The 16,121-nt window shown below is 40.7% G+C and overlaps 1 protein-coding gene and 1 long non-coding RNA gene across 2 annotated transcripts in view; one reads left to right on the plus strand and one right to left on the minus strand.

Annotated features, from left to right (window-relative positions):
• Nucleotides 1-435: 435 nt before the first annotated feature.
• LOC148116459 (uncharacterized) lies at nt 436-15,678 on the minus strand. Its single transcript, XR_015729525.1, has 3 exons — nt 15,617-15,678; nt 6,092-6,235; nt 436-3,489 (listed from the first exon to the last, which is right to left on the minus strand). It is a non-coding gene; the product is annotated as an uncharacterized LOC148116459 (long non-coding RNA).
• The window catches only part of TP53I11 (tumor protein p53 inducible protein 11), a 79,576-nt gene continuing 76,747 nt past the window's right edge, over nt 13,293-16,121 (plus strand). Inside the window, exon 1 of the mRNA XM_034417417.3 lies at nt 13,293-13,640. The gene's annotated coding sequence lies outside the window, so the exon portion shown is untranslated. The remainder of the gene's footprint in view (nt 13,641-16,121) is intronic.

A 16,121-nucleotide genomic window follows, 5' to 3' on the forward strand; every position in this document is an offset into this window, starting at 1 on the left:
CGTAGCATATTTTTTAAATATCAATATGAAATGGTGTGCCACTAGCCATACCTTGAATACTCCATGAATCATGTATTATAAAAAAATGTTTGTGCTTTTGGAAATTGTTGGTACTGCCTATAATAATAATATAATGGCAAAACCTGGATTATTTATTTATTGGCAGCAATGGGGTTAGTTATACACAAATGAAATGTTAATGGTGGTCCCTAGATAATTCAAGATAACAACTACACTATTATTCTTAATCAACAGCAAAGTCTTCTCTTGGTACTCAGCGTACTCTATTTAATAGATGAAGCAAAGAGCAAGGAAAATAACTGAACTGCAGATATAAGTGGTAACCTTTTGAAGAGAAGGACTGAATGAGGAACAGGAAAACTTTCTTTTGGGAATAGATGTAGTCTTATCTGGAAAATAATATCAAGTTATAAATAACTTTTATTGTAACTTTATTTTGGAAATATACAGAATAAATGAGTCAAAAAGCATATATTTACTAAAGTTGTACAATATTTTTTCACAATATGAATCTGGAATAGGAGAAGCAAAGCAAGGAATATATTTTTTATCCATCCAAGGAAGAACATTTCTCTTTTATCCTACTCACAAGTCAAAGTATTTCACAAAACGTCTTCTCCAATAAGGATTTTGGGAACTCAGTATGCTATATGTCTGACTAAAAGGTGGGGAAACATATAATTTTAAAATGTGTAAACCTTAGTGCTCTCTGAGCTTGGGAACTTTTAAACTGATATTTTGAAACTTCCTTATATTTTAAAGCATCCCAATTGAAAAAGAAGAGATAAATATTGGATCAAATAACTTAAAAGTCTACTCTAAGATCAGAGAGATTCAAGTGTCTTGGGACCATTTTTTTACCCAATCATGCCAATTTGGACGGAGAACAGAAAGAATTTCAGAGAGTTCACTGTTTCTGATCTCCCACTCTCAAATTTTATTTTAAACATCATGGTTGTATCCTTTATCTGATGGGCATAGTTATAGCTCATTTTCACTTTTCTTCTTTTTAATCCTCCTGTTGCCTTCACTTACTATGATTGATTCCTTTTCTTTATTTCACATCATATTACTTAGCCCAAAAGGGAAACTGTATATACAGATTGATGGATAGACGGAAAGATGGACTCAATAATCTTTTGAATTAAAAAAAAATATGTCTGTGCACATTGACTTTTCCTGGGTGCCTAAAGCAAATGGAATCTAAGGGTTCAGAGTAGAATCTCATAATGCTAATGACTCTCATGAGGAACACTCCTTCCCCAGTTTTGAAACAGAAATAATATGAAGTTCATAGTAGTTCCTGAGGCAGGAAACAACCATTAGAACAAGATCCCCCAAAATGGTTCAATATGGATCCCCAAGAGGTGATGGGGCTATCCAAGAGGTTGCTAAATATATGAGGGTCAAAAGGAGGTCAGTAAATATGTGGGGGGTCAAAAGCAGGTCAGTAATGACTGGGGATCCAAAGGAGATTAGTAAATACCTGGAGGTCAATAGGTGGTCAATAAATTATGGAAGGTTGATTGGTATCAATTAATCTTTTCAAGTCTTTGTAGTCCTGTGGTCCTGTCCAGTCCTGATGGTGAGGTGAGACCAGTGTTACCCAGGGTTGGCCGGTCACCCATCAGTGAAAGTGGCCTTGAATTGTCTTTAATTGTTCTTGCTATTATTACTCTCAGGGCTAATAGTTTAAGTCGTATTTATTAAATTATTTTCATATAATAAATGTTTGAGTTCAAAGAACAATATGAAACTACACAAAAGGGCTGAGTTTGGGGATACTTTCTATGCCACTTTCCGGGGATTTTCCTAACAATGCTAGGATTAGAGTACACTGGCAAAAATAGCTTTGGCTACAGGGTAACATCTGTAGTCAGCTTTTTCTATTATAGTTACTTATATTTAGTTTTGATTAATATATATAGTGATTGAATTTAGTATTAATTAGTAGTGTTAGTATTAGTAATTCTAGCATTAGGGCTAGCAGGTATTTTAAAGCTCTGGAATCCAATGGTCTTGGATTATCTATAAATGATGTTGTCATTACATTTTACAACAACCAGGATAGGGGGAGAATGATTTTCAATTTGCAAGAAACCAGTATGTGAGGTTATGCATGGTCTGGTTATAAAAAATAATTTAAATGCCTTGTTATACTGTACAAACACAAGAAAATAATTCCCATGCAGAGACAGTGGGCTGCTTTCTATTTTGTTGTTGTTTTTCCCCACTTAAATTGAAAAAGGAAATCACTTATCTATTACTGTATACTTGTCTGTATATGTGTGTTATTTATTTAGTTTAATTTCTTATAGCTGCCCAGCTCTTTGTCTTGCTTCTGGGTGGCTCATAACAGTTTTTTTAAAAAAAAACACAACATAAACAATAAATACGTACTCAGCAGATGAGATAAGCCACAAACAGCCATCAACCTAACCAGTTTACATGGTCTGGCATATGTTCCAACTCACATGCTCAGTAATATAACCAAGACCTTATGAAAGGTAAACAAAATTGGGCTAATCTAATCTCTGGAGGAATGCTGATATCCAGAACTAAAGATAGAAAATCCCCAGAATCTAGAAGCCTTATAAAAGCCACTCACACTTTCTAGGGTTAAGCTGAAGCCTGTTCTTCACCATCCACACTTCCACAGTTTCTAGATATTGAGATAGAACCTCCATGGCGTTGCTTGGTCATCCTGGGGTGGGATTATAAAGCCTCTCACCCAGTGCTATTAGATGCTCACCTGGTAGTTCCCTTTAGACATCAAACAGGTTCCAGTCAGTGTTGATGGGGGGAGAGTTCTAGCCCATGGTCTCTGTAGCTGTTGTGACCTAGGCTTACTGAGTCATTACAATACACAATTAGTCCCAAACAAACCTATTTTATTGTAACGTTCATTCCCAGCTTAATCCCAATTAGTTGCAAAACAAGTCCTTCAGAAGAAGTCCTTCGGGATAATCACCTTTATCTTCTTTGACACCCTGCCAAAGGCATTACTTGGCAAAGCCCCACGGAGTTCAGAATCAAACAAGAGATGCCGACTGGAAACAGAGTTAGCAACATTGCTTTCCTTCAAAAGGCCCAAGTGCCTTTGTTTTTCTTTTAAGCCTTATGGGAGGCACCAATCATCTCTTGGCCCTACTCCCGAGTCGTCCCTTTTGCTTTAGCTGCTTTTGCCTTCTGGCAGCTCTGCGCATGCATGCACTAGGAACAGGCTCCTCCTATTCCTCTGCTGTCCGACTCTGGGGTCTCCAGAGTCCATGCATCACAGAGATTCCCTGGCCCCATTTCTGCCTCTGATACAGACCCCTCGTCCAGGCCTTCCCCAGACTCCAGGCCTGACCCATGTTCCGCCCCAGCCTCCTCACTGTCCGACTCCTCTGCCAGCTCCGCAGGCTGCTGGTGGACCACAACAGCAGCATCCAACACAGTTTGTCATCAACAACAACTGGAACAGACCTTGAAGGAAGAAGGAGAAACAGTGCAACACAACACAGTACTTGCTGCTCATCCCCTTCTGCATGTAAGTGTTTTATTTTAATTTAATTCTGAAAAAACAGTCTATTGTGACATTGTATAAGTTTCAAAGTACGTTAAATATCTTAGATGTTTCTCCAAGAGAAAGCATATACTTTTCAAATTGGACAACTTTTATAAAAAATAAAAAGGTTTTATTTTTTCAAAAAGGAACTATCTCTTTTCTGAAAGAAATGGGATGTTGAAGTAAGCCTTCTAAAAACTCAGAATATACTAGAGGTGTACGATTTTGACTTATAATTGATCAAAACAACAAATACATGACCTAAGAGGATTTTGTTTAATATTTAGGGAATATTTAAATAAGTATACTATATTATTTATAATAGTCCTACTGAGGATTTTGTAGAAACATTACAGATTACATGACATGTTCTAAAAATCTTGTGGTTCTGGATCAGATAATTATAGCTGCAAATTTTAATCAAGCTTTGGATAATTAATAAGCTCAAAATGCTAAACCATTTAAGTCTAATTCTTGTGAATCAGATTAAATTAAATTTGATGGACATATTATGATTGACATATTACGATTGACAACAAGAATACACTTTTCCCATTTCACATCAAAATGCTTTCAGAGTGTTTGGCGCTATATCAATCAGTGGTGGGTTGCTACCGGTTTGCCCCGGTTGCTACCAGTTAGCCTAGTGGTGAAATCTAAAATTTGTTACTACCAGTTCTGTGGGTGTGGCTTGGTAGGAGGGGTAATGTGACTGGGTGGGCGTGGCCATTTTTTTTTTTTACTTTTAAAACTATTTTTTCTACAACCTCTTTGGTGAAGAGGTTGTTAAAAAATGCTTTCAAAAGGCTCTGACGATCCCAGCTGACTTGCCTAATCAGCAGAGGCTTTTTTTCTTTTAAATGTCTCTGTCAATCAGGCAACTCAGCTTGGATCGTCAGACGCTTTTAAAAGAAAAAAAGCCTCTGCCGATCAGGCAACTCAGCTTGGATTGTCAGAGCCATTTAAAAGAAAAAAGGGTTTTTTTCTTTTAAATGTCTCTGACGATCCAAGCTGAGTTGCTTGATCAGCAGAGGCTTTTTTTCTTTTAAAAGCCTTTGACGATCCCAGCTGATCCATGCGATCATCAGAGGCTTTTTTTTTTTTACTTTTAAAAGCATTTTTTCAGCCGAAGAGGTTGTAGAAAAAATGCTTTTAAAAGTAAAAAAAAAAAAAAAGCTGGGCATGGGGTGGGGCAGGGATTTTTGCTACCGGTTCTCTGAACCACCCGCCTCCATCGCTACCAGATCGGGCGATCCCATCTGAACCGGGAGCATTTCACCTCTGAGTTAGCACCCACCCACCCGGACGCTTCTGCGCATGCGCAGAATCTACTGTGCATGTGCAGAAGCGTTATGTGTGAGTGCGCATGCGCATGCATCCACGAGCAAACCGGAAGCGACGGGTTTTGAAACCCGCCCCTGATATCAATCCTTTTGTTAACATAACTATATTAAAATTTTTAAAAAAATAAAAAATAGAAAAACAAATATAGAATAAAGAAAAGAAAGAAAAGTAAGACAAAGACAAAACTGCAGAAAAAAGAAAGAAAACATTAAGAAGTAGCTTCCAAATTTTTTTACCGCGATGCAAACCGGTAGTAAAGGTAAGTAGAATCCACCCCTGGTCACAACCAGTTTTTTTTTTTCACAAAACTCCCTTCATCAAAAGTTGTGTCTTATTATTGTCTTTAGTTTTTTTAAAAAAATATTGATCTTATAGCCGAAAAAGCAATCAAAATCTTTCATTAAATTTCATCAACTGTTGTATCGTGCTTTGTGGTATCATAATGGCTAATATACATTATCTCTGTAATTTCATCTTATATTCTTCACCTTGAATTATAATGCTGATTATCAGTCTATCTTTCCAGATCTTATTGCCAAGACTTACAAGTTGGCTCATCTTAAGTTAAAGTTTTATTGTATTTCCTTTATTAAAGGTTGGAGGACATAGTTGAAAAAACATTGGAGTTGTGGTGAGCCGGGACGAGGCATAGAAGCAACAGAGCCAGAGAACAGTTCTAACTCCCCATTATTGCTCCAACTTTCCCCCAAACATCCCCATGTTTACTACAAGTCCTGGAGCAAAGCTCTCACATGCACCTCCGATAGCCTCTGGCTGTGAGTAGTCCAGCAAACAAAGTTAGCAAGGCAACAAACAAGGCAAGAATTCCAGCGAGGCAGGCAAACCAGGCAAGGCACACAAGAGAAAGCCGAGCAAAATCCAGATGTTGGCAACTACATGTGAGGCTCCACAAATTCAATGCTTGTTCCTGACAAACACCCCTCCCAATGGTGTCTCCTTAAGTCTCAGTCCCCAGGTGAGCCTTGTGAAGAGGGGAGGGGCGCTCTCCCAAGTCATAAGGTGGGCCTGCACTGCTCCCACCTCCTCTCCATTCTCTGTGATCGGGGATCAGGAGGGAGTGGTCCTTGCTCATCGTCGGAACTCCATTGCTCCTCTGCTCCACTTCCTGCCCACTCTTCCCCCTCTCTCAGTCAACCTGCACCAGTTCTTCCTCACCTGCAATCCTTCCCAGGCCTGAGGGACCCAGGGCTGCCTTGTCCTGCTCCTTCATTTGTTCCTCCAGATCCAATGAGGTCAGTTGTTCCTCCATTGGCCCCAGCTTCGGCTCATTCTCCTCCACAGACTCAGGCTCCAACGGGGCTATGACAGGAGTGGAAGTTGATCCATAGTCACATGACAAACTTAATACTTGTGATAATTAGAGATGTTAGTAGCTTGCATCAATTTATAGCTGATGAAACCTTTAAACCCATAAGGTCATTATAGAAGGAATTTGAATTGCCTAAAATTACAAAATTTAAACATATCTTGATTTCATAGCTTCTAAAATTCTGAAATTATTTCCAGTGTCTTGGATAAATTTGAACTGAAACTCAGTTCATTGAAACTAAATTTTGGGTGTTGTTTTTTTTAAAAAAAACAAGCTATTGAAACTTAGTCATAACTATCAACACTGTTTAAAGAAGTGAACACACTTTTGTATTATATGCAAAAAACTAGAATATATCTATATATGATGAATTACCGATTCAATAAACACGGAGGCAAGAACAACAACAAAAGGTTCTTCAATGTGAAAAATATATCAGATTTATAATTTTGGATCACTCCTTGCTTTCTGTTTATGAGCTGGCTGTCTACCAATATTCTCTAGAAATATTGAAGAAATATGTTAATCTGTGTGGTTAGAGTTTGTCTGTTTAAAAATTATATGAAATTATTTTTATATCGTATATAGATTTCATTTTTGTTGCTTTCTTTTTTTATTTGACAGTCTGCTTTTCCTAATTTCTATCCTCCTCCTTTCTCTCTCTCCCTTTTTGAATATTAAGGCAATAAAAAGTAATTACTTTATTTAAAAAAAGAATAATAAAATGAGGACATAAAGGCAAGAAATATCCTGGAAGGCCAAATTTTCAACATTTCTCCTGCAAATACAAGAAAAGACAAGACATTGGTCAACTGTTCCATAAAACTGCACTCATGAAAAATAATTCTAGTGTAAAGCAGTTTATGTTACATGGTTATTTCAATAAGTCATGCTACCTGCTTTTCAGCATAGTGTCTGTTAGGACTGCAGTACATGATTCTAAGTGGCATTCCCAAGTTACTGCTACAATTGCATTTCCATTTCTGCTAAGCAATAAGTGGTATATGTGCTATTCCAATACTTGTGATCTAGGACTTTGTTGTGACTGCTGCTGTTTAAAGTCAACAGCTAAATGAACTGCTAAAAGGATTTGTATTGTGGAATGTGTTTGTGTGCACATGCATATGTTTAAGCTGATCATTCTTCATCACTTCTTCAGTAAATCCCCAGGTAGCCTGAGTTTTTTTTAACAGCAGCAAAGACGGTGGGATTCTTGCATCAAATCACACCATATTTTCTTCATCTTTTTCCTCCTCTCCTGCATAACATGAAAATGTTTCTCACTATCCTGCTAAATGAAGAGGCCTTATGTGATACATCTATACCTGCTGTTTTGTAATGTGTTTTATGTTTAGCCTGGTAAATGTCTGACTAATGCCTGTTTTGTTTTATTAATTTATGACTGATGTGTGCACACAGCATCTTGCAAAGGTTGTTTGCTTGCCAACCTACACCCCCCCCAGATGTGCCACGGCTTTCTCCTTTATTTCTCATTGCCTCCTTTAGAGATGTAATATTTTCTCCATTGATTGTGACCACTGAAACTAGCAATACTCTAAATGAGAGTATGTAGGGAAACCCAATATATTGAACGATTATTAGGTATTATATTTCACCTGTTGCATTTTGCTTCCTGAAATTAAAAAGATGGATTCATTTGCTCATTTCAGGCACTGAATATGCTGAGGTAATGGCTTGTGTGCATTTGTAGCTTTGCATCTCATTAAGAAATACAGAGGAACATTGAAATGATGCAAGGAAAAAAAATGCAAGACATCAATGGAGACAAGGGCAAGGACAAGCATGTTCATGTCTGTGGAGATTCTCAGGTCATAGTTGTTTCAAAGGTGTTTTTTTTCTTCACAAAGCAATTGGACTGTTTTTCTTTTTCAAGACACCAGTCAATGACACAGCCCTGTCAGCAATTCCAAGAAGATTCCACAACCAATTGCACCCTGATTCAGGTGACAGATAAACCCCAAATGGCCTCAACAGCTCTGAGAGAGTGTGCTAACAACCAGATGACAGCAAAAAAATACAATCCATCCATCCCCCCCCACCATCCTATCAGAACCTATTCCTCCATCCAGTGGTGGTGGTATTCAACTGTTTCTATCTGGTTTGGGTGAATTGGTAGCGGTAGCTCTGGAGGCTCCACCCACCCATCTTTATTTATTTATTTATTTATTTATTTATTTATTTATTTATTTATTTATTTATTTATTTATTTATTGGTTCGATTTATATGCTGCCCTTTTCTGGAAACTCAGGGCAGCTTACAATGCGTTAAGCAATAGCCTTCATACTTTTGTATATACCTGCTTAGTAGGGCTTTCGTCGCCCCCCCCCCACAAGTGATGTTCTTTTTTATACAAAGTCAGCTTATTGCCCCCACAAACTGGGTCCTCATTTTACCTACCTTGGAAGGATGGAAGGCTGAGTCAACCTTGAGCCTGGTGAGATTTGAACTTGCAGTAATTGCAGGCAGCTGGTGTTACTTAACAGTGCTTTAGTTTGCTGCGCCACCAAGGCTCTTACATCATCACATCCCATTTTTGACCCTCTGCACATGTGCAGAAGGCTGTGCACCTGTGTTCTTACATTGGCAAATCAGTAGCGAAGGTTCCGGTTTGCAAATACCACCCCTGCCACCATCCCCTTACCCTCGAGTTTCAACTGTCAGTACCTATCCTTTCGTCATTCCCGCCATCAGAACTGATGAAGCTTCTTGGATGAGAAGCAAAACATTTTTGTCTTCTTCCTCAAGGGGAAAAAAAAAAAACAGTCCAGTTTCCTTTTGAAGAAAAAAAGTACCGTTGAGACAAACATGTTCATACTTACTGTTAATTCTGTTTCTATCTGCATTTACTGTGTCACAAGAAGTTGGGCACAAAGTTATAGAGATAAGACATGATAAGTAAGTACAGGAATGTAATCACATGGCTTTGTCTGAAATGGATCCATTTGCTTCCTAGGAAAGAGATAGAGGATGCCCCAAAGTCAAACTTTACTCTTGGTAGTGTCAGAGCTGGCTATTCACTCAGGCCTTTGGCAAGGGAGACTGAGACCCCTCGCTTCATCATACTTGCCAACATTTATCTTTTATTGATTCTGTTCTAATTTATTTGACTGTTGTGTGCCAGCCAGAATCGGTGAATGTCAGGTGCCATACAAGTGTAATAAGCTATTATTGATTGTAATATTATTTGAGATAGATGGGATCTAGTCTACTTTATGTTATTTATTGTCACTAAAGGTATGGGTTGGATGGAATCCACTCTCAACCTGGTTGGATCTTATTGATTTGCCTTGTTTTTGTTTTCATTTTTGCCATGCATTGAATACTCATAATAATTTTTTACATAGCTTGAAACTTTCAGCCACTTATATAGAAGAAATCTTCCCTTTCTGTGTGAAGTATTTAGATGACCACTTTACTTTTCTGAAGTAAGGAGTTCTGACTTATGCCACAAGCAATTTTTTTCTTTTCTTTTTTTAAGGTCTGCTGGTTTTGCTATAACAGCCTGACACAGTTCTTTCTCATGATTACCTAACTTTTGATAACCAATATCTAGGAATCATTCATCTGAAGCCCAAACATTTTTCTGTCAATATGTTTTGGTTGATAAGTGATTCTCTCACATGCATGTGTTTTGGATGGAGTTACAACAATGCCACTTCACAAAACATTTCATGGGCATGCAATGTTTTAGATCTATCTCATTTATTAAGGTTTTGTCTAGAGATATTTTATTAAAATCAATGCATCTCATCATGAAATATATAAACACTGAATCTATATGCAGTATATGTTTGATAACTGTTAAGATATGCCTGTGAATAATGTTGTGTTGTTGTTGGTTGCGAAGTCATGTCCGAGTCGCAATCTCATGGACAAAGTTCCTCCAGGCCTTCCTTCCTCCACCATCCTCTGGAGTCCATTTAAGCTCACGCCTACTGCTTCAGTGACTCCATCCAGCCATTTCATTCTCTGTCGTCCCCTTCTTCTATTGCCCCCAATCTTTCCCAGCATTAGGCTCTTCTCCAGTGAGTCCTTCCTTCTCATTAGGTGGCCAAAGAATTTGAGTTTCTGGCCTTCTAAAGAGCAGTCAGGGTTGTTCTCCTCTAGGACTGACCTGTTTGATCACCTAGCAGTCCAAGGGATTCGCAGGAGTCTTCTCCAGCAGCATAGTTCAAAGGCCTCAATTCTTTGGTGCTCAGCCTTTCTTATGGTCCAACTTTCACAGCCATACATTGCAACTGGGAAAACCATAACCTTGACTATACACACTTTTGTTGACAGGGTGATGTCTCTGCTTTTTAGTATGCTGTCTAGATTTGCCATAGCTTTCCTCCCCAGGAACAAGATTCTTTTAATTTTATACATTTTCCATACATAGTGATAATATTCCTTAAAGTTTTGAGGGCTTCTAAAGAGATGGCTACCTTAGTAATTCAAAATTAGCCAGATATTCTCATCTGGCCTTCATAGCATATTTGGCAGGCCTTTATCTACAATGTTGCTGCTTCCAAGAGCACCACAATAGCTGGAGATGTTTGACAGGAATTTGGCCCATAATATGATTTATTAGTCATTACCACCCTAGTTCATTCAATAAAAAGCCTGCTTGTCCTTTAATTAATCCCCTTTGAAAAAGAGAGTGGTTGCGTTTCCTATGCACATTCCTTTATTTGTAGGCCAATGCTGCAACACGAAGAACATTTTCCTTCTTTCTCGTATACTTCTTTGTTCACAATATGATAATCTGGAATCATAAATATCTCCATGATTGGAGATATCACATGAAAAATAATTTCTATGATAATTAAAGGCTTGGGGAGGAACAATGTATCACTTGCTTCTCTGGCGGCTGACTGCCTTTCGATGGGATGCACAGCACAGTCATCTCAGTTCACCTCATTTTATACTCACTGACTTTTACACTTAAAAAATTCAGAGTGGATGTTCAAGCACAAAGTCATCTTTCATCAAGATGGGGCTATTAAGGAATAATTTTTGGAACACACTTGCAGGCATTCATATTCCTGGAGGTGTGGAATGGGAATTTCTCACTTTAAAACATGGTCTCCTATCCACTGTGAACTTGACAAATTACTTGACAGCACATTCATCATCTGGTCAGAAGAAAGTTCAGAGAGGCTTTTTCTCAGGTAAGTGAAAATAAAATTGCAAGTAGAGCCTGCAATTGTCTATGGGGAAGGTTTTTATCACTTAAGCAGTATTAAACCTGATGCCTTATGAGTCACAAAAGCTTCAATTTAGCAGAATCAAGCTCTGCCTGTAATGATGCATATATAGCAAGTCCTGTATATAGAGCCAGTCTGGTCTAAGTGGTTAAGGCATCAGGTTAGAAACAGGGAGACTGGGAGTTCTAGTCCCATTCCTAGACATGAGAGCTTCTTGTCACTCTCTCACAGCCCAGCTCACCTCACAAGGCCATTGTTGTGGGGAATAACCCATGTGTTCTGAAGAGGCCACCTATACTTTTTAAGGCACTAACTGAACTCTGGTCTACTGAATTAACCCAATGGCTTGAATTTACGCAAGACCCTGAACCACAAACTAATCACACTGGCTTGGTTTGACAATGCACTGAACCACAAAGTAGCCAACTACCTTTTAATTTTGTGGGTTTTACTAGAGGGAGAAAAGGAAGAGGAAGAGATGAGCACAGCACCAATGCCTGCAGACGGGTCTTCTTTAATATGAAAATCTCTTCCTTCTCTGCTTCACCATCACCAATCCTACAATAAGCATCTCTGAAGGAGGAATATGTCAAGTGAAGATCTTCCCATTACCACTCAGCCTTTATTTCCAACTGTTCTATAGGAAGGAGCAGTTTTCAGCTATATTCCTTCTATTGCACATTGGGAAGGGTTAATTCTGAAAAGGAGGATATAAATGATTGTGATGAATTAATAAACCAACCGTAGGTTCCCTCAAGTCAAAGAAAGAAGCCGGGACTTTATTAGCAAACTTAGATGTGTTTTTGCAGAACATGCAGGCCTAAGTGTGATTCTAATTTGTGATTTATGTATTTATTTACCTGCAAAAAGTATATGACTGCCCAGCTTGAATATATAAATATGGGCAGCTAACAAACCAGTTCACAAGAAAAACAGTATTTTTTTAAAAAAAAAAAAGCTGCCAAAGAGAACAGAAGACATAGTTAAAAATAAATTCTGTATATCATGCAAAACTAGCTGATGTGATCTACATTTCTTTTGTGTTCAGGGTACAGAGTTGTGACAGGAAGCAAACAATACTACGTGCTACAAATGCATTATTCATTTCGGGTTTTCCCAGATTTTTTGGGGGGGGTGGGGTGGGGAGGGAAAAAGGAACAGGCAGCTGAACTTCGCTGATCTCCAAAAGCCAAAAGTCAATGACAAACCCCTGCTTTATTTCTGCCACCAGAAAGCTCCCAAGACCTCTTTCACAAAGTTACGGGGAAGTCTCATCTTTCCAGGCCATCAGAATAGAGGTGGAAGGGATCTTGGAGGTCTTCTAGTCCAGTCCCCTACTCAAGCAGGAGATCCTATACCATTTCAGTCAAGCGACTGTCCAGTCTCTTCTTAAAAACCTCAGTGATGAAGCACCCACAACATCTGACGGCAAGCTATTCCACTGGTTAATTGTCCTCACTGTTAGAAAGTTTCTCCTCAATTCCAGGTTGCTTCTCTCTTTTCGATTAGTTTCCATCCATTGTTTCTTGTCCTGCCCTCTGGAGCTTTGGAAAATTAATTGATCACCCCACCTCCTCTTTGTGGCAGCCTCTCAAATACTGAAATACTGCTATCATCTCTCTCTCTCTCTCTCTCTCTCTCTCTCTCTCTCCCCCCCCCCCAAGTCCTTCTTTTCACCTGAGTGGACATGAGTCTTGTCTACTCTCCTGGGCAGCAGGAATAATTCACAGGCACGTGAGCCGGGTGATGTGGGGGGGGGGGCGCGCAAAGCGCTTTCTCTCCAACGAAAACTACCGGCCGGTGCCCAGTCTGCGCCCTGTAGAACCACCGGCTTCCGGCAGGCGTCGCTCCTCCAAGGAATCGGCGCAGCGTGTGGGCGAGCGGCAATATAGCCGCCAGGGGTGATTGGGGGTGGTTCCTCCCCCCCCCCAGTAGGATAGTATATGGTAATGTGGGGGCGGGGTTAAGCCCGGCCTCCTTTTTTCTTATGGAAAGCGCGCTGGCTGATCCGAAGTGCTGGGTTTCGCCTTGTCCGTTTCTGGAGCTGGTGCTTCAAGGGACCCACAAAATGTGACTCACCGCCTGGCTGGTCTCCCTGGCGGTTCACGGATTGTGACTCTTTCTCTGGGTTTTGCCTTCCAGGCTGCACCAGCAACCTTTTCTGCGGGCGGGACATGTTTTGAGGCTGTAAGTGGATTTTCGTTTATTTTACTCGCTGGGTGTGGATCCTTCTGACTTTCCAAACTTGGTCGTTTCCGTCTGCTTACCTGGGTCTCCCCGATCCCATTCGTGAAATACTTCGCGGGGAATGAGGGTGGGTGAGTGGGTGGGTGGGTGAGTTGGCTTCCCGTGTCGCCAGGAGTCTGTATTATAAATAGAGCTTGAGTTTGAGAAAGAATTGACGCCCTCTCTCCAAAGCCGCGTCCTCCGGAGTTGTGGAACTACAAGTCCCATTGTCTTCGGCCGTCCTGGCCCCTCGTCTTCCGAAAAGCTTGTCGATCTCGAACCGTAAAACATGCATCTTTCCAAAGGGGGAGTTCCCCAAAACAGGGGGTGGGTGGGGACGACAGGTGATAGAATCGGGATTGCCTTGGTTTCCTTTAACCAACTTGGCAGCTCCGCGCCCAGCCGCCGCTGACGTTAACTTTCCAGGAGTTAGAAAGGCAAGGAGAAAAATCGTCTTAATTCAGCAGGGGAATAACTTCCTGTTTGTAGGTACAAACAAAACAAAGCCAAGCCAAGCCAAACGAGTGAGGCGTGGGGGTGGGGGGTGGGGGAGAGACCTGACAGCTGTTTTAATCGCGCCTGCCTTTGTTTTAAAGCATTCGCAGCTAGGCTTTTATTTTTATTTTATTTTTATTTTATTTATTTATTTTTTGCCAATGTCTCAAAAATGGTTTAGAACGGCGTGCTTTGGAAATTAGCGCAGGCGAACGTGGGTCTCGTTTCGAGTGCTGCCGATGGATCGGATCGGATTTTGAATATACCATAGGCAGCATCATTCCTCGGGGAAGAATATTGACGATAATGATCGGAGAAGATTGGGAAAGGAACATCCCAACTACTGACAAGCCAGTGTGGGGTATTGAATTGACAGGAAGGAGGTTTGGGGGAAGAGATGCCCCCCACACCTGATTGCCTGTAACTTTAGCTCCAGGATATTCTCCATACAGCAGCTCCCTTTGTTTAAATAAAGATGGGGGGAGCGGGCTAGTTGTATGGTAAGGGCATTACAGAGCTGGTCTCCCCCCCCCTTGGTAATTTGAATATTGTATGTATAGAAACATGCCTTGAATCCATGCTGTGCTCCATGGCTCTGCTATTTTTTTTCCCCCTTTTGCTCTGTGCCAAATGTAGCATCCAAGGACCATCCTAACGGTGCAAGTGTCTGTAACGTGCTAGAAAGGGAGGAGATTCCTTTGTCAGCTTCCTCTCCTCTTTGTGCCGTTGGTGGAACATTGCTAAGATAGCAGCACTAAGTCCTTGGACAGGTCCCGTCCCATCTCTCTCTCACACACACACACACACACACCGCAAAAAACGGGGGTGGGGGTGGGGGTGGAAGGGGAGGGGAGGGGACACCCACCAAATCCTGTATTTCTGTATCTCAGGAGGCTGGGCTGCTTCTCCTCATGGAGATTTGAGATTCTGCTCTGCACTCCTGGTTTTTCTTTTCCCCTCCCTTGTCTGCAGACGCTCGGTGGCTCCCTTGTCTTTATGGGTGCTAGCTTTGAATTTTCTAGCGCAAAGTTTCATCTGGGGAGCCAGGTGAGGAAGACCTCCTTGCTCTAAGGTGAAAAGCATCAGTGCCCAAAAGAGAAGCGGGTGTGGTCCTTGTCAGAAGGGGTTGCCTTGCTTGCAGTGGACCCACACTTCCTCTGGCTGCTCTAATAATCTTCCTTTGTGCCAGTCCCCCCCCCATGGTTAATTCTCTTTGTGGTGGAAGGGAAGGGAATGAATGCTCAGTTCAGACTGAGAGCAATGGAGTTATAGCCTATAAGCAGAAAGCCTTACAGTGGATGACAGAAAATGGAGGGGAGGGGGAACAGCATTCTCCTTTAATAAGGATATGAGCTGGGAGGCTGTTCTGGTTTTGCCTCTACTGTTCCTTCACAGAGTCAGATTCCTTTCCCACCATGCATGGGGTAGTAATATCGTCCTACCTTGCAAGGAAATGGAATCAATCTTCATCAGCTCTTTCGACTTCAGTAATTCCCAGCTAAGTAATTTAAAGGAGACTAGGTTTGGGAATACCATTGTAAGGTGATCTATTGGGGGTGGAGACTTGTTCTTTTTTTTTTCTGTGAAAAATTGCATTCCCTTTGGGACAATTTATTGTGGATGGTGACTGCTGTTGGTAGATGGTAAAGAAATACATATGTTCCTCCCCCCACCCTCACAGCTGAGCTTGATTCCTGGTGAGGCAGGCAAGTCTGATCTTTTGCTTTCTATTTTTCTTGGCATTTCACCCTCTTCTTCCCTGCAGCCTGCTGGAGGAGGCTGGGAACACATTTGCCAAAAAGGTGGTTACTTGCAGATTACTTTTCTCATCCATTGCTTAGTTAGGATTCTACATTTTCTTTTCTTTTTTCTGCTATTTTCTTGCACTTTATTTGCCCAACCTCTTGGCTTATCACTGCTATCAAATTATACTGTAGGGTACAAGCA

Source organism: Pantherophis guttatus, chromosome 1, assembly GCF_059756535.1.
Source record: "Pantherophis guttatus breed Tessera chromosome 1, ASM5975653v1, whole genome shotgun sequence".
In the NCBI taxonomy this organism is placed as follows: Eukaryota; Metazoa; Chordata; class Lepidosauria; order Squamata; family Colubridae; genus Pantherophis; species Pantherophis guttatus.